General features: G+C 39.4%; 2 long non-coding RNA genes across 2 annotated transcripts in view; one reads left to right on the forward strand and one right to left on the reverse strand.

The window, feature by feature from the left end:
* The window catches only part of LOC137464321 (uncharacterized), a 197,237-nt gene extending 190,167 nt beyond the window's left edge, over window positions 1-7,070 (reverse strand). Inside the window, exon 1 of the long non-coding RNA XR_010994186.1 lies at window positions 7,005-7,070. This is a non-coding gene — a long non-coding RNA (uncharacterized lncRNA). The remainder of the gene's footprint in view (window positions 1-7,004) is intronic.
* On the forward strand, window positions 1,558-19,139 carry LOC137464314 (uncharacterized). Its single transcript, XR_010994179.1, has 4 exons — window positions 1,558-1,647; window positions 4,668-4,788; window positions 15,108-15,264; window positions 18,292-19,139. It is a non-coding gene; the product is annotated as an uncharacterized lncRNA (long non-coding RNA).
* Window positions 19,140-19,360: the final 221 nt, after the last annotated feature.

Consider the following 19,360-nt stretch of genomic DNA (forward strand, 5'->3'; position numbering starts at 1 on the left):
CTCAAGAATGTCCATGTAACCGTGGACACCTTCTCGGGAGCAGTTTTCGCCTCAGCCCACATAGGAGAAAGAGCCACAGACATGAAAAAACACCTCATACACGCCTTTGCTACTTTGGGGGTCCCAGCCACAATAAAAACTGATAATGGTCCAGCATATACTTCCAGGGTGCTTAGTAACTTCCTGCAGGAATGGGGGGTCCAGCATAAAACCGAGATTCCTCACTCCCCCACCGGCCAGGCCATAATAGAGAGGACTCACCAGACGCTGAAACAAGTCCTCCGGAAGCAGCGGGGAGATGTGCGAGTGCTGTCACCGCACGAGAGGCTCTGCAAGGCCTTGTTTACTATCAATTTCCTAAACTGCTCTTTTGACAGGCAAGACCTGCCAGCCCTGAGACATTTCAAACAACATCAGGAGCTCCAGCCAGAGGAGAGGCCTCCAGTATTAGTGAGGGATCCAGACTCTAAAGAGATCCAGGGTTCATTCCCACTCTTGACTTGGGGACGGGGATATGCCTGCGTATCCACGCCCTCAGGAGTCAAGTGGATCCCCAGGAGGCATGTCAAACCTTACACACCAGGACAGTCAGTGAGTCGGAGTGATACAGTGCCAGTGGATGCAACCGATGATCCCACCAACCAAGGGGTTGCATCCAGTCGCAGGCGCCGCAGAAAAGGGAGAGGCTCAGCATCTCCCTAAAAAGCACTTTTCCCACATCTACCTCAGACCGTGTATGTCTCCAGGCTGTGTTTACACAACACGGGACTGGTTGTCCCAGTTCCCCTATCCCCAAACACCCAGGAAAAAAGCAGCTCCAGTACCATCCCCAAGCCCTTTCCATCTACAAAGCAGTCACAGCAGCAGAAGAAGCTAAGAGAAGAGGCCACTGCGCAAGAATCCAAACAGAAACAACTGTCTTTTTTATATTATTTAAAGCGGGGAATTGTTGCATCCCAGGTTTGGGTTCACATTATGGGTTTTTTCTTTGTTAGTTTTCCAGTTCTCTGTACCCTCGTGCATCCCCCGAGTTTTCCCCTACTCCTGTGGTTTCCGTGCCCGTCTCCCCGTTCTCGCGGTCCCACTCACCCCAAAGTCTCGTGTCCGCTCCTGCCGTGTTCCCATTGGTCGCTGTAGTACACGTCATCACCGCGATGTCTGTACCCATTGGGCGGGAGGGCTCCCCGTCCGCCCTGTCCCTTCCCTATTTGATCCCACTCCTCGGCATGCTCGAGGCCATTTGCGTCCGTGCGAAGCTGGGAGCGGCTGCAGTTTTTCCACCGCGGCTCTCGCAGCCAATAAAGCATCCAGCCACCACGCGGACGGATTTGGACGAATTCCCTGCCTCTTTGTTTCTTCCCTTGCGCCGACGGCAAAGCGCGGCCAACAGCCCACCCCGGAGCGCGACAGCAAAAGCGCCCGGAAACAGCAGCAAACCCGGCCCCGACGAAAAGCTGAGACACCCAAGCCGGGCATTCGGGAGCTGACCGGGGCCGAGAAAAGTAAAGAGCAGCCGCGGAAAACTAATTGATTTAACATTTTAAATATTATTTTTCTTATTTGAACAGTATTGCAGAGATCATTGAACGTTATAGAAAAGAACAGATTGTTTAAGGATATTACCTTAAAGATCCTGTTCCAATGCAGGTAAAACTTCATCTCTGAGTGCTTGTTATTGAAGGTATTGACTTAGTCCTCAAATATTTATAATATAGGAACTGAATTTCTGCAGAGGTATCCATTGTAGTTAAACAGCATCATCCCCTTTCTGAATTTTTGTTTTGAGTTTGTGTATTTATTTCATTTTATTTTCATATGCATTAGTTTATCTATTGGCTTGTAGTAAACAGAAGTTATAAGCTTTGTCTGTGCTCTGGAGTGTAAATGCTCCATCTTGTCCCCCTAACTCTGGTCCCTGAACTGGGCTGCTCTCTATTCTTCTGTGTCTTGTATGTTTCTTCCCTCAGAGAAAATCTATATGAACAGAAAAGCTTCAGAGATGATCAAGGGGCCAGGATTACAGGGTGTGTTCAAGAACATTGTTGCCCTGTAGCATAAACTCATCCTAAGAGACCACTGATAATAAACAAACTATATTGTCTAGTTTTTCATAAAGTTATAACTAGTTCAAAAGTATATTTTTATCCTTTCTCCTTATATATTCTCCAACTTTCCTGTTTTGATGGTTGGAAATTTGGTTTTAATTTCTAACCTAAATAGTTACCCCTTTGTTAGATCTATTATATTAATTCAAGGGCATTTTTTTGTATTATACTTTAGTCAGCTCACTAAGATGAACATACCAAAATCTAGTTTTGTCTCTTCATAAGATTCTTGTAGTTGCCCTACTACCACCATATTCCAGTGTATGTGTTTCTTGAATGTAATGAACCAGAACCGCTCAGAATACGATGTCATTAGTAATTCCTTTTTTCTGTGAGTGTTTACCAGATTGCAGAAGGTTATCTGTGTCATATCCTAGAACGTTATCTGCGTCATTACCGTACCCACATTGTATTATATTGTTTGCTATTGGAAAGTATCAACAAGAGCAAATTTTATCTTGTATTATTAGACTTATACCTTATTATTCTGACTGCTTGTTTTTTTTTTTTGCTGACTTGTCATCAATGCTTCCCAGTTTTCTGCTTCTATTAACTCATGCTCTTCAGTGTGTTTGAGACAAATGTGAGGAAACTTGAATTCAGAGACTGATCCTTGAAAAGCTTCACCCAATAACTTTCCTTGTTGTCTATCATTCTTTTTGGATTATGACGATCATCTTCCTTTTGGCACTTTGTCTATCCAGTTATGGTTCCTGTATAAATAACTTTCTCTGTGTTGACTAATTTTCCATGTGAGACTGCATCAAATTATTTGAAGTTATTAAGATATATTTGTGACTTTCTTAAAAAAAAGAGATATTGGTGGTGTAATTACCACATACTGTCATGCTCTGTTTGTGAAGGAAAAAAAAAATCACAAGTCTTGCATGCTGTTGCTTCAATCTAATAGACTTCCTGTTTCTAATTTTGAAATTTACTTTAAAACATTTTTCACTAGATGTGTTGTTTTGTATGTTATTTTTTTCATAGATATGTTATGGAGATTATACTGAGTTAGTATAAACTTGAATATTGCTTGTATTGTCAGCCCTGTAATTTCTATTACTGAAATGTTTTTCATCTTGCTTTTGTCATGTTGTTTAAAACCATGGTTCTTATGGAATAGAGGAGAGAAAAGTAAAGTATTTAGTATGGAGCTAGTGCATATCACTTCATCTTGATACTGTTCTCTGCTTGATAGTCTCACTTTTCATGTTTTCTTATGGCTAAAGAACTTTTGCTGATCAACTGACTTGGTAAGGTCAAATTTGGCTTGGCTTTTGGTCATTCTAGCTGGGTAACTACATTTCCAGATCTTCATTTTATATGTGAATTTATCCTTTTTCAGTGTCCTGTTTCTACTTTCTCCTATTTCTTTTTGTTAGAATAATATTCATTTAGGATATGAGTGCTAATAAGATTAGTGAGGAACTGTGCATTAGCTGTGTGTTAATAATTCAGTTTTTATTGTGATCTATACCATTCTTGTTGGTTCAGAGTTTATCCTTAATTACTCAGTCCCAAAATCTGTGGTGGAAGACAGTTAGAAGCTAAAGAACCTTTAAAGATTTGTGTAAATTTTGCATAAATTGTTGAAAGCTATTTAGTATTAAAAAACATAAATACAGATGTCACTTTTTGAAAATTGGTCTGTGTTGGGCCTCCCTCCTTGATTGGGGTGGCCCGGAAAGGTGGAAAAGTCTCTCCTCCAACCCGTGCTTCCAAAGAAAGACTCAGTGGTCTTCAGTTGTCCGGTCTCAAGGTAGTTTATTGCATGTTATCTAAAAGATTTTCTCCCTGAACTGCTGCGGTCCACTCAGCAGTCAGGCAAAGGCACACTCCAAAACCCAGGGGGCTGGTGCCTTCTTTTATATCATACATTACGTATTAAATGTTTATAGTTTTTCCCCAATGCCTATCACCTATATTGAATAGTGACTTTCTACTCTAAACCAATCTGTGAGTGCCAACATCACCATGAACATGGAGGTTGGGAAGAAGAAAGAAAGAGGACATGGCGCACCCAAATCCCTCCATCTTAGAACTTCTGACCCCCATGTACAAAACTCAGACTCCTCTGTAGAAAGCCTAAAACCCCCCTGTACAGCACTCAAAAATTCTTCCTTTCACTTTGTGACTACTTCTATTATAATATCTAAACTTTTGTGATTTCTTGTTCTTCCTGCAAGGTTGGTAAATTGTTCCATGGATCAGATTCAAAGCCACAGGGGTCTGTGGCTGCATTCCAGGGTCTCAAATGCTTTTGACCTGGGCCCGGAACATCCAAGAGTGTCCAAAGGACATTCTGGGTTCCGACAGGTCTGTATTTAAACCTTGTTTTTCTTCTCATATTATAATTGTGTCCTAATAATTCCACAAGAAATAGTTATATTACATTTCTGCCAAATGTATTGTATTAAATTATTTAGGTTTGTTAAGATATATGAGAGAATAAGGAATTGGTAGTATTCAATAAAAGTTTGGTTACAGCTGCATAGTATACAATTGTTTCACAGTGATTTCTGAGCTTTAAAAAATGTTGATTTCTTCCGTGTTTACCAGCATCAAGAACAAGTGTTTAATGATACAGTCAATGGAAAAGAAATCTACAATACAATCCGTCGCAAAACGAAGGATGCTTTTTATAAAAATATTGTCAAAAAAGGATCTATTCTTTAAAAAAGTGAGTTCTGTTTGATTTTATAATTTTTTTTTCTAAACAATGCAGATATGTATGCAAATTTTGTGTAGGAGTGGTACTAACAGATGCAAAATTGAAGTGAGTAAAAGGTTGTTTATGATGGGCTGTGGTGGATCTATGATAATCAAGTTGAAAATTAAGACTGAATGTTTTTCCAAAATGTACTGTGGTTTATGTATGAATTAGTTTAGAACCTTATTAGTTTTATTTGGTGGACATTAAATAATGAGTGATTTTTTTTTATTTTAGTCAGTGGCTAAATCCACATTTTACTGGTACATCTAATTTGTCTTCCAACAAACCTCAACATATAAATCTCTGGGTATTAACTTTTTTTTTTACTTTTTCTTTTTGAAATGGCTAAATTTTTTATATATGTATGTTTGGGGCGTGGTTCTGATCCAGATTTGCATATAATGTATTCCCATTTCTGGTTTTTAATCATTTTGATTTAAGATATTGTGATGCAATTTGTTATGCTGATCAGTTGGTAAGAGTTTAGGAATAAATTTCTCATGTAAAGAGAACTCTGTTTCTTACTTAAAATAGCCATAATAAATGAGATTGCTTACAGCATCATACATTATTTGCAAAATATAGATGCAGTCTTCTCACTGATATGAACAGAGCTTGCACACACTTGTTTAATCCTGTTGAGATTAATGAAAATGTTTAGTGAATGATGCGGTTTCAGTTCGAAACCAGGCAGAAACACCGATTTCATGTATTGGTTTTGGTTCGCCAATTTGGATTTCCTGGCCTAACGCACCAAATAATGTTGTGGGTTTAGTGCTGGCCCAATGCCAATACACCCAATAAAATTATTTACTTATTTTCTGCTATGAAATAAGGATTTAGGAGGAGGAGCAAAGCAGGCTCAAACTTTAAAAGGTATAAAGAAAACTTTATTAACAGAACTAAAATAAAAAACCAATAAGAAATCAGAATAAACCTTTAAAACACTTTTTCTCCCCCCCAATTCCTCTTTCCCCTGACAACATAGAAACAAAACCTGGTATTTTCAGTCAGTTTACCACCTCTAAAATAGTCTTTCTTCAGTTCACTTAGGGAGAGGAGTCTCTCTTGCCACGCCATGGAGACTTCTCCACAAGAAAGAGTTCTCTCATGGTTTTTAATTTCCATGAATAGCAGCCACCTGGGAATCTGCATTTGTGAAGTCCCTCCCATCTCTTGCAGCCATCCCACAGCTGCATTCCTGGGCCATGTCAACTTATTGGGGTGCCATTTTTAAGGATGAGCTGTTCTAGCATAAAAGCAAAAGTTCTCTTCATCCATCTCTGGGAACAGAGGTCCTCTTCTTCTATTCCTGAGGCAAGGTTTCTCATCTCTCTCATTTCTCTCTGTTCAAACTTTCATTTGATCACAGCTACTGCAACATCTGCTTATTTCAACATTGGTGCCTCTGTTCATGACTGTGGTTAGAATGCTACATCCCCCCAATGCATTTAATGAGTTACATGGCAAAAGAGTCTGATGTATTAATTCTATTCTTCTCCATAGCCTTACAAGAGGATTTCAGCCCAAAACTAAGGCATATCATCATTCTCCTTCCATCTGGAATTTGACTTCTTCTTTACTGACCTCAGTGCCGCATGTTGTCTTCTATGTGTCTTCACTCTTTTCTTCCACTTGAGAGATGTTATAAATGCCAATCACTTGGTTTTAAAATTTTAATAAAATAGTTATAAAAATAGTAATACAATTAGAGTAATGAAAATTTAGAGTTAGGACAATTACAAGACAATAAAAAGCAAAGAATTACGGACGTCCGGATGCTCTCAGGCACTTAAGCCCAATAAGCATGCCTTGTGAACAAAGGAATAATCTTTAAAAGCAGTAGCCTGTTGCATATTCATACATCTCATACATGATGCATAAATTCCTTGCAAATTAAGAACTTTTCTGGTTTTTGTCAAGTTCTTCCCCTTAATCCTGATGGTTCCATAAAGACGGAGAGAAGGTGGAAGAATGTTTGTCTTTTCCGATAAGGAGGCAGTAATTCTTTATGGGCCCCCATCATTGGCATCTCTGTGTGAAGAGTTTCTTCATTATCTCATCTCTTGCTTGAGCTAGTAAAAAAAACCCCCACATACATAGGCTCTATTTTAACTACAAAACTACATATACCATACTATTAAAATGTTAATACAGCACTTCTAATCAATATAACATAATACATATAGTATTCAATTTAATATTTGCGAAAAGCCAATCATAAAATATGCATTTTTCACAATCCCTCCTCTTATTCTTTATAAATCATTTGGCTTGAGCAATATTTCTTATCCAATTGTATTCTTTAGACTATGTTAGTAATCAAATAAAAGATGGGATTAAACAAGGAAGAAACATCAGAACAGTTGTAATCCTAATTTCTTCCACTATCCCATCCTCAATACATTACCCCATCAGTTAATTTTTAACATTGTTTTCCCACTTTTGGACCAGTATCTGGGTTATTTCTTCAATTCTAATGCCTGAGCGGCTTTGTTTGTTATCTTCTCTGTGACTGCTTGGAGTCTTATAATACGATTCAGTATATAATTTGGGTTTAATACAGAGGTAGATTGCTGTGCTGGTTTCACTTTTTTTGTTTACTAATTGCTTTTTCGCCAAATCTTGGACTGTATTTCTGAAATCAAATGTAAAACAAATCCATCTCTCTCATTTTGGACATTCAATGCCCCATCTATTACCACTTTTTCCTAAGTTCCTTGTAATTCAATATTTTCCCCTATTTTTTTCTTGCAGGTACTCAGTTTGGATGGGTTATAACAGTGACGGTTGACATGGGGGTGTGTAACAAAAAAGGAACTTTGGTTTCTTTCCATGTAATATTTTTTGTAGCATTTGTGACACAATCTTGCCAGAATCTCAAAAGGTAAAAGACAACAAATGAGAGACAGAAACAGGAATAACAGAGGTCTGGTATGGCTTATACCCCCACCTCCCCTGCCTATGGAGTTGCTTCCCATAGCAGGTATATGTGATCTTCTCGGTGGCGAGTACAGTGGTCAATCCAGGCTTGCCCTCTGTTTCCTTTGTTACTCTTTTTACTAAATATTTTTAGGCAAGTCCTTTTCAACACTCCTTAACTGAGATTTCTTACCATTCCTCAGGTATCTCTCAGTCAACAGGCACTGATAATTCCCATCCACAAAACAAAGTTATTACCTCAGTTGCTTTGAGTTCTATCTCTATAGGGGATAGATTCAGTACTCAATACCTATTGCAATGAGAACATAGATTTTGTGAGGTCCAATACCAATTATTCTAATAATTTGAACATTTACTTATAACCCAGTTAGCGTGTCCAGTTCTGGGATGAATCAAATAAAGTATACAGTATAATACTAATGGTAATTTCCCTTCTTCCCTGTACAAGTCACAGGCTAAGGCCAGAATGTGAGAACTCTGATTAAAATAGTCTTGATCTTCCTGTTTGAAGTGGCAATGTTCCTCTCCTAAGGAGGTGTCGGAGGCGTCTGAGGGCTTATTTAGGCAGTGCTTAAAACCAGTGATGTAAGCTTTGCCTTATTTCTCAGTTAGGTGTTATTCTTTGTACCTTCCTTGGTTCATTTGGGTTTTCCCAAACTATTACCACCCAGTCCCAGTCGAAAGTCAATTTGGTATCACCTGGTTTAGATGTGATAGTCCATTCTTCAAAGTTCTTCACAACTTCTTTGATTTTGCTGTCGTGAATTCACCCTCTTTCTGTGGTTCAGATTGCTGCTTTAGTGGTACCTGGAAAGGACTTCTTAATAACACAGTGTTAAAAGAAAGACAATACTGCATTAACTTTTACCATTAGTTTTCTTCAAAACTTTCTGGGTTTAACTAAAAGCTTTTTTCTACAGCCGCTTCTTCTTCTTGTGTCCAGCTGTTTTAATAGCTGCAGAGGCTACTTCTTCTTGTGAGCTATAAGTAGTTAAATAGAAAGACCAGGCCAATTTTGACACGACATGTATCACATCTCTTGTTTTTTAATTTTTGGGCAACATTTAGCCCATTCTTCAGAACAAAAAGCCTCCTCTTCTTAACAACAACAAAAAACAGAATGAGAAAAGAGTTCTTGCTTAAACAAATAAATCACTTTGTGAAAGTCAGCTATCTCTGCCTTGATCTTATCTCTAGTGGTGGTCCCTTTCTTTTATTTATTTATTTATTTATTTATTAACAGTCTTGCGTTTAACTCTGTCCTTCGCCTGCCTCTCTCTTTTTCTCTCCCTCTCTTTCTCTCTCTTCACATTTTAACATCCACATTCCAGCATCAGTCCACCTTCTAAGATCAGTCCACATTCCAATGTCTCAGAGAGGTAAGTCTGCCAATCACCCCTCCCCCTTTTTCAACTTCATTACAAATTAAATTACTTTTGTTATGTGCATTCTGCGAGCATGCAATTCATGACACTCTCCACCAAGGCTACTAGCCACTCACAGCTGACACAGTGCCAAAACTAAAGACTTGTTTTTCTATCACAATTTTTTCCATTCACAAGCTCAAAAAGGTTGTAAGAACAAGGTAAACAACAACTTACTTCCAAAGTGATCCTGCCTGCACCAAGAAATTTAAGACAATGCTAGTTAGTGCAATGCAATTTGCAACGAAGCCAAGGTTTGATTTGGGAAGGGCATCTGAGGACACAGAGCATGAGTTTTACAAATCCATATTTTGTAGAGAGAATGGACAAAACATGAATACAGTGGGGGGAGACAGAAAGTAAGGAATTTGTCTCTGCAATACCTTATCTTTGACTGCTTGGAAACGCTGTTCAAAGAGGCTCCTGTGGTACAAACAATAATTGGATGGCAAGAGGCACTCTTGAATTTAAGCTTTAATGTCACAATAGGAAACAGCACCTGAGCACTGCAGTGGTGAAGCACCCTGCCTGCAAACTCACTAGAGGCAAGCTACTGCTGCCACGCTGCAGGGCTACCTGCAGCACAGAGGGAATCACGACCAAACCCTCCTTGCAGGCCTGGGTAAACCACACAAGGAACCCACAACTTCTTCATAGCTGTCTAACTCATTCCAGAAATAAAACTACAGCAAGCAGAGATTCCCCCCACCGTCTTTTTTTTTTTTTTTTTTAATGTGTGTGTGTCACACACCCACAGTGATGCTGAAAGTAACAAATTAACAGCTTACATTAGAAGATACTGAAACCTTTTCTTCATCCAGCTTTGTGTGTTCCCATTTATATATGTAGCCATCTCCAATTCATAGGTCAAAAAAAAATGAGCCCTATTTTTCAAAAGTGCTATGCATGCACAACTCGAGCTGCTGTTCTAGGTGCACTGCAAGTAGTCAGCACTTTAGGAACACAAACAAAACAAAAAAAACTAAGAAAGAAAAACACATTTGGGTACACATAAAAGGACTGGCTGGAAAAAAAATGTTTTTCATTGACCTGCTAAGCAGCTGGTGTTACCTTTAGTTTAACTTTACACACTGAGAACCACTTGATTGAACAGCCTCGCATCCATTCAAAATAAATTAAAAGTAGGTTTGGCTATGTCACAGCTGTAAAATAGGTTTTCAGCCTTAGAGTATAGCAAGTTACAAATTTTAAGATGAAAAATCACAATGCAAATTGGAAGAAATAATTTAAACTACTTCTACACAGTAAAGGGAAAAGAATTAGCTGAATTAACAGCTCAATGAAGACATTTGCTCAGTATGAAGCATCTTCCCCTATTTCCTTCTCTAGCCCAAACTTCCTTGTTAAATTTTTTTCCTTGTTACTTTTACAGCATCTTTGCTCACATTATAATATTTTGGAATATTTAACAGACAGGTTCTTTTTGCCCCTGTGTCTACTATAAATTCTAATTCTTTTTCTTGGGGACCCACTTTTAAAGTTATCACAGACTCTAGATGGTATTTGTCCCTTAAAAAAATAGAGCCTCTAACATACCTATTCTTCTTTGCTCATCTCTCAGAAGATGTTCAGATCTGTTGCTCTCTTAGGACAATCTCTGTTATAATGTCCTTTGCTCTTACAGTAAAAGCAGACATTCCTGGAATGCTCCTGAGACTTGGTTTGTTTCTCACATCAGTCTCAGGATCCATTCTGGAACGTTACCTTATATTTCTCCCAAGTCTGTCCAACCATTCAGTTGGAGCCTCCCCTTTCCCTTGTTGCGCCTCAAAAGTCCCTTCAGCATTTTGCCCTCGAGATGATGCCCCTTTTATTCCCTTGATTATTAAATTACTATACTCATTCATATGTTTTCTCCCCTCCTCATTATTTTGACTCCGCTCAGGAGGTGCAGTTGGCATTTTGTCCTCTCCGGGGGTGGGCCTGTGGTTTTTCTTTACTCCAGGCTTCTATGCTTGCAATTTTGATCATTTCCCTTTCTTCTGGAGGGAATGGTATCTTTATTATCGACCACATTTCTTCCCAGGTATAAATGCTTGAACCTAAAAATTGGTCTAATTGTTCAGCAGTGCTTATGGGATGTTTCAAAATCCCTTTGATTTCCTTTTTAAAATTCCTGACCTCAGAAGAAGTCAAAGGAGCATTTACAAACCCAGTTCCACCCCCTCCCATCAGGACCTCTCTTAGTGGAAACAGATCCCAGTCTTTTTCTATAACCTTTCTCCCGTGTTGTGAGGAAGAGTCCAGAGAATGTTGCCTTCAAACTGAAATTCTCGTGTTCCTATAAGGGGCGTCCTCCAGGTGCGAGTTTCTTTGGGCTGGAGCTGCGGTTACCAGGGGAACGGAGCTCAGGGGAGCATGGGCAGGGTTCGCTGCCGGAACCGCCAAACGAGGGGGCATTTCCAGGGGATACCAGCCAGGAGCGTGGTTAATGGCGCCGGCACCGGGGCAGGCGGAGCCGAAGCGAGCGACTCGCTGGGACCTGGGACAAATGCCGGGACTGGGACAGACGGAGCTGAAACAAGCAGCGAGCCAGGGCCCGGAACAAGCGGCTCGACTGCGAGTGGTGTGGTTCCCTCTTGTTCCACTCCCTTTTCCCTTTTTTCTTTTTTTTTACTGGTTTTCTGTCCCATTTTTTTTTTCCCAAAATCTTATCTATTCATTCCATGCTCTTTTTTTTTTCCCTCACATTTTCTAACAACCTAAATACTACCTTCTTTCAACTACCCATGCAAAAAATCCTTTCTCTCACAAACCATTCGACATAATACACCTCCCTCTAAAAAATAAAGCTCAAAATAAGCCATCTACATTACATATCTTCCACTCATTTCCATTTACTCACCTTTATCTCTCGCTCACTCTCACTCACATTCACACCCTCAAGCCTGTTCATTTATACTTCTGGACTTGACAATACTGTTACATATACTTTCATTCGTGCACACTTACTTTTATTTAGCTCAAAACAAACAATCTGCATTGCATATCTTCCACTAATTTCCATTTACTCACCTTTATTTTCCACTTACTTTCGCACACACATCCACACCCTCAGGCTTGTTCATTCATACTTCTACATTTCCCTTTATTTTATTGCACAGAGGAAGGAAACGTTAGCAAACCTCTTAGACTTACACAAAGGGATTTCTGTTGCCAGAGAATCGTGAATCATGTAAGCCCCCACCCTGACCCCTTCCACCTCCCCGAGGTTTGGCCATCCCTCTTTCCTAGAGATAGCCTCAGAGTCAGGGGTTCGGACCTCCGTACCTTGCCCGATCTGGACTCCCCACACCCCCTCCCCCAGGGGGAATGGGTTAGACGACTACTTTGCGCAGCGGCGGTGCTAAAAGGTCCTACGATACTGAGCCATCCTTGCATTGGGGGCAGCCTCTCTGGGCTTCAGCACCGCTGGGCCTCTGGGAAGTGCCCTGAGTTACTCAATCCTGGGTGCTCTCGAAGATTAATATCTCAACCCAGCAGACTTTTTCACTCAAGTTTATTTTTGGTTGCCTCTGGTGCCAATTCACCTTTGAGGTTCGCTGCATGCGACTCACACTTGGTGCGAGTCACAGCTTCCCCCTCACGCCTGGGGGAACAAGGCTAGGTTTGCAGGGTTTTGCCTAAGCTCTCACCCGCAGGGGACTGGTTGGTGCGGGACCCACCCTCGCGTACACAACAAGGAAAGGTACCTTTTGTTTGCCTCTGGTTCCAATTCACCTTTGAGGCTGGCTGCAGTCACAACTTCCCCCTCACGCCCAGGGGAACAACGCTAGTTTTGCGGGTTTTGCCTAAGCTCCCACCCACAGGGGACTGGTTGGTGCGGGACCCACCCTCGCGTACACAACAAGAAGGTACCTTTTATTTCACCTAATAGGTGTTACTGGCCAGTGTTGGTATTCTTGGATATCCCTCAATCGAGCTGTGTTGTCCAAAGCAGAATTTTTAGGGGCCCCTCCCACACATTTTACCTTTTGAATTTTTTTCCTCCAATTAATTATGCAAAGAAAACCCTCTTTTTACCTTTTATTTTACCTTTTACCTTTTTTTTTTTTTTTTTACCCCCCCAAGGGGTCCCACTCTTTCCCTGAGACCCAGTCCCGGTTTTCCCCAGGGGGATTCTCTCACTCTTTTTATCACTCGCTTTGTCTCTTTACTGGCTGCTTTTCTCGCGAAAAAGACGGAAACGCAGCATGGGAGACTACTGCACTCACTTAGCAGGTCTGGGGTAACCAGCCTGCCTCTCATTCACACACATTCATCCCCCCTTATCCCCCCCATCCCAACAAATACTTACCTATCCCTCGTCCTTGGGTCTTTGTTCTTCGTGTACACTTTGGTCTTAGGGGCTAATTACCGCGGTTTTAGGGAATCCTTTCCCTTTTCTTTGTTTTATTGTCTCCTTTTGTCCATCGGATCGTAACCTGCATCTGTCGGTAGCACCAGGGAAGCACAGTGAGGCTGGCTAATCCGGGCAGGACGCGTCTCCCTCACTCTGACTCTCATAAGGCACCGGCAGAGAGGTGTTAGGAACCATCCTCTGCTACCATTTGTTATAAACGCCAATCACTTGGTTTTAAAATTTTAATAAAATAGTTATAAAAATAGTAATACAATTAGAGTAATGAAAATTTAGAGTTAGGACAATTACAAGACAATAAAAAGCAAAGAATTACGGATGTCTGGATGCTCTCGGGCACTTAAGCCCAATAAGCATGCCTTGTGAACAAAGGAATAATCTTTAAAAGCAATAGCCTGTTGCATATTCATACATCTCATACATGATGCATAAATTCCTTGCAAATTAAGAACTTTTCTGGTTTTTGTCAACTTCTTCCCCTTAATCCTGATGGTTCCATAAAGACGGAGAGAAGGTGGAAGAATGTTTGTCTTTTCCGATAAGGAGGCAGTAATTCTTTATGGGCCCCCATCATTGGCATCTCTGTGTGAAGAGTTTCTTCATTATCTCATCTCTTGCTTGAGCTAGTAAAAAAAACCCCCACATACATAGGCTCTATTTTAACTACAAAACTACATATACCATACTATTAAAATGTTAATACAGCACTTCTAATCAATATAACATAATACATATAGTATTCAATTTAATATTTGCGAAAAGCCAATCATAAAATATGCATTTTTCACAAGAGAGGATCGATGTTTTGCAAGTTTCATCTGTGCAGTGAAAGAGTTAATATATTGCCCAGGCCTGCCGGTGGTCATGTGATCTCTGCTGGGCTGTGGCTGAAGCACATATGGTGATTTATTTCTGGTCGCTGGGAAGGAGGGGGAAGCAGCTGGGATCTCAGCAGTCAGGCTAGGGCTCAGCTGCAGCACGCCGCGGCCGATGGCCTCCCCTTCCCTTCCCTACCCGGCTGGCGCTGGGCCTGGGCCTGGCTTCGCCGAGGCCCCGCGGCCTCCCCTCCCCCGCCTGGCCACCGGACAAGGAGGGGGAGAAGAACTTCTCCCTTCAAAGGCCAGAAGCAAGAGAGCTTTTCCCGGGCTTGTTAATTTTAAAACGTGAATCTCACAGAAGGGGATCTAGCTTTCTTAATGATTTAACAGGTTGTCGGTTCTCAGAGCTAGCTAGCTATTGGTTTTGCTAGGCACAGAGGAAGCTGTTAACAGCTCCTCTCAGAAAAATCACTTCCGTGGGTGGCTCCAATGCAAAACCGGCACAGTGAACCATCTAAAATTGTACTTTAATCTGTGAAGAGGGTCTAGTTTTAGCTACATGCTAAAAAAAATTGTTATGTATACTGATATTATTGCTTAAACATAATTAAATGTATGTTGTTCTTCTGTTTGTATTTTGGCAAAAACTTTACTGCTCTCTTTTTTCTTCATTTACAGAATTTACATTTTCTTTAAAACAATATTGTACTTTCCTTACAGGTAAAGGGAAGAGATGGAAAAACTTGTACTTTATATTGGAGGGAAATGATGCCCAGCTTATTTATTTTGAAAGTGAAAAACGAGCCACAAAACCTAAAGGATTAATAGACCTTAGTGTGTGTTCGGTCTATGGAGTCCACGACAGTTTATTTGGCAGGTAGGGCACTGGCTTTTAATTCTTGTACATACAGCAGGACAGCTAACTATTAGTTTGAGGCATATACAAGATACAAACAATTCATCACTAATGAACAAGTTGACCTGGCACAATAAACTTGGGTTTTGACACCTGAGCCCTGGTTACTATCCATGTGTTGGCTTTTTTTGGTTGGTTGTTGTTTTAGGTTTTTTTAGCTTTTGCTGATTGTGAAATGCAAGTATTGTGACTCTTGTTTCATACTACATTTTATTCCATAGTTGGTGTAGATTGCAAGAGCATATGTAAACAAATTTTACTGATTAATGGAAACTTAAGCCATGGCAACTTGATTACTAGTAACTGTTCATAAACAGCTTCTAGTAAAATTTTGGAATGTAAGATTTTCTCATGTAATATGATGTGATAATGATTTGGCCTTTTGCACTGTCATTTTTCAATATTGTGTATGAATTGTTCTACATGTATTAAAAAGACTGTGAAGCAACTGTATTGAGTGTTTTAATTCGATTGAACCAAGAATTGATAAGATCAAGAATTTTGTCAGTTCCAAAATATCTACATTCTTTTGTTGATAGGTATTAGAAAGCTAAATTACATAGATAATGTGTCAATGTTTTTCTATTCAGGAATCAATAAGAATCAGATTAAACCAACCAATGTAAGAGGAACAAGTTAGTTCATATAAGCAAACATTTTAAAAATTATTTTTGCAAGAGAGCATTTTCACAGTTTCATTTACTGTACTAAATATGTCAACTGCAAGTGATTTGATTATTGGCAAAGACATTGAAAATCAAAACACTTCCTGATATCATTGGTAACTAAGATGAAAGAGATCACACTTTTTTCATTGTTAATTATAAAAAAATATGCAGTCCTGTGTGATATAGAAGAAAAAGATGCATTTACTCCTGCAAATCTTGTTATTTTTTCATAACAGATGGAAAAACACATTAAACAGCAGCTCTGGTTATTCCATGCATCTTAATATTTATTAAGAGTATTTCATCAACTTAAAGTCTTTTCACATAGATAATGTGAAGATAGATGTTTAAAATTAGTGGCATTTCTTAAGCTGCAAAGATCTGGTGTTCTTGTAGCATCTGATTTTTATACATTTTGCAATCATTTTGAAAGATCTGTACAACTATTGCAATGAGGAGCCATAGATATGAGGGTGTCGGAACCCAAAATGCTTTTCCGACATTTTCAAATATTCCTATGAGTCAGAGACCCTGGCAGACAGCTGGAGACAGCTGTGATTTTGATTTTGAGCCATGGAATGAGTTACCAGCTCTGCAGGAAGAACAAGAAGAGACAAAAATCTAGAATTTACAGTAGATAAAGGAGAAGTAGTTATAAGTTAGAGGAGAGTATTTTTACATTATGTTCATGGGGGTTTTGACCGATGTACGGGGGGGTCAGGATTGGTACAGGGGGGGTATGAAAAATCCCACATGGAGGATTTGGGGTGTGACTTGTCCCTTTCCTCCTTCTTCTTACCCTCCATCTTCTTGGTGATGTTGGCATCTTTTAATTGGGTTTTACTGAAAACACACTGTCCAACATAGGTGCTAGATATTGGTAGGAAATAGTAAACATGTAGTACGTAGCAGGTAGTATTTAATCTCTGTGCCTGCCTCTCAAGGTCAGATGCTCCCTTTCTGCCTTGCTGGACAGACCTCGGCAAGGGCACAGAGAGAATTGATAGATAAGAAATAGTAAACAACTGTTAAGAAGTCTGCGCCTTCTCTCGGCCAGCAGCCAAAGAGACAAGCTTCCTGATAATTTGAAATAAATCATCCAGAGACCGAATACTGCGGCTGCTGTGTCTTCCTTCGTCAGTGCAGGCCAGTGAAGGCCTTCTCCACCATCCCGGAGTCACCTCAGCACTAGAGGGACATCCGAGATGAGGGTACCATTTAAAAAAATACTGAAATATTCCTCATGAAAGTTGGCAATTATACACGAAACTTTGGGGGAGACTAAACAATGAGTGTTTTGGTTAATGGTGACTGTTGAGCAGCTTCTCAGAAACACTGTACTGTGAGTTAAAATATATTCAGATAATAAGTAACATTGAAACTGTGGGTAAAAGGAGATGTATGGTTGCACCTGCTTGGGAAAGCTGTTGAAAAACTGTAGTTGAGACAAAATTCCTCTTATTTTTACCACCTACTTAAAATATCTTTCCCCTTTTCTCAGTAGTACAGTGAGAGCTGTAGCTTTGCATGTCTTAAGTAGCCCCTGACCCAGCTACTTTTTGCTCCCCTCCTCAATCCTCCTGTGTGCATGGCCAGAAAATGCCATGCCAGTATTTACCTAAACAATGGATGGGGGGAAGGGAAGACTGAAATATCATATGCAAGTGAAGTAAGATCCTTCATGTAACTGTGTTTGGGAGAGCCAAATTACCTTGAAGGTAATGTACTTGTAGTGTACTTGTAGTGTACTTGAAGGTAATGTACTCAGTGTACTTGTAGTGTGCAACTTTTAATGTAAGATATTTTTTATATTTCTTGACAAATGAGTGTACATACATAAAATGGAGAAAATGTTATACTCACATTTAAAGCTTTAAAAATTTCTATGACACATATTTGATCATGATCCAGTACACGTTGTATTGGTTGTGAGAGCTGTGGAACACATTCAGATAAAGACTTCCTTATGTTACTATAGTTTCCTGAACTCCTAAAATAACAAATCCATAAAGCATGATTAAGTGCTTGGGTTGTAATGCTGAACCTGTGCATAATTTAAAATGTTTGTGGTGAATAGTCCTCATAAAAGACTTGATAATGCTATCAGAGGCATTCTGCCTCAAGTGTAAGTCAGTGTATATGTATATTCAATACAAATTGTTCCAAGCTTCTTAAATATTCTGAAACAAACTAGTTGAACTACAGTGCAGTTTTCTTGAAATTGCATTGTTAATTCCAACCAAAATGCAGTTTTGAAGCATGTAGAGACATTTCTTGTTGTTTTTTTTTTTCTGACATTTTTGTTTTGTTTGATTTTAAGGCCAAACTGTTTTCAGATAGTAGTTCAGCACTTCAGTGAAGAGCATTACATCTTTTACTTTGCAGGAGAAACTCAAGAACCAAGTGCAGGTGAGACCTTTTGTTGATAAATATAATTTTTAAATCAATTTTTTGTTTTGTAGTGTTTCATGATATTATCCTTCTCTAATAGAAAGCAAGTGTACAATGTATGGTGGCTATGTCTACATTAGCAAATATTTCCATGCAATAATAGCAGATCTGTAAGGGATATAGTTGGTGATGATAATCTAGCACTTACATTAACTATGCTTTAGGGATTCTACTTTGGAGAAGTTCTAGTCTGGTCCCATGGACTGAACTTCCATTGGTTTCAATTAGATATTTCTGGAGAATATATTTTGGAGTAGTTCAGTGAAAAAAAAAAAGTTCGCTTTCCAGCACTCTTCCAACTAATGAACCAGAGCATGGTAAGTGGGAGTTTTGCTTCAAGAGCACATTCCTGATAAGAACGAAAATGCAAAGGAGGTATGCCCACCAATCAAAACCTGTCAAACCATTTACAGTTATTTGTCCTGTCTTAGGCCCTGATCTTGCACAAAATAAAGGGGTTTTTTTGTGTTTTACATTGGTATCATTTAGTTATTAGCTCTCTTAACAGTTAATGTTTGCTGATTAAGAAATGTAGGAATGGAGTTTAATTCTCTAAAAGTCACTCACTAATAGGAGAGCATATGGAAGATGTGACAATGTTCTTATTCATCAAGTTGTTTTGGTATTCCAGAGCTTTGAAACAGACATTTTGTGTAAGAAGTCAAGCTATGCATTTGATTTTATTTAAGAATGTGTAGTAGGCAGAATATCCTGCCAGGACATGCAGAATATCCTGTCCTGTTTTCTGAACGTTTGGTATAATCTGCTTTTGGTTTAGATTTGCTTAACACTTAAGATGTTCACTGCATTTATAGAGAATACTGTGATTTCTTTTATAAAATGATTCTGGTTCAGGTAAGTCAGATGTTTTACTGATGCTTATGTTCTCAGAAGTTACAGCTGTCTACTTTGTAACATTTCACAGAAGAATAGTTTTG

This window comes from Anomalospiza imberbis, chromosome W (genome assembly GCF_031753505.1).
Source record: "Anomalospiza imberbis isolate Cuckoo-Finch-1a 21T00152 chromosome W, ASM3175350v1, whole genome shotgun sequence".
Lineage (NCBI taxonomy): Eukaryota > Metazoa > Chordata > Aves > Passeriformes > Viduidae > Anomalospiza > Anomalospiza imberbis.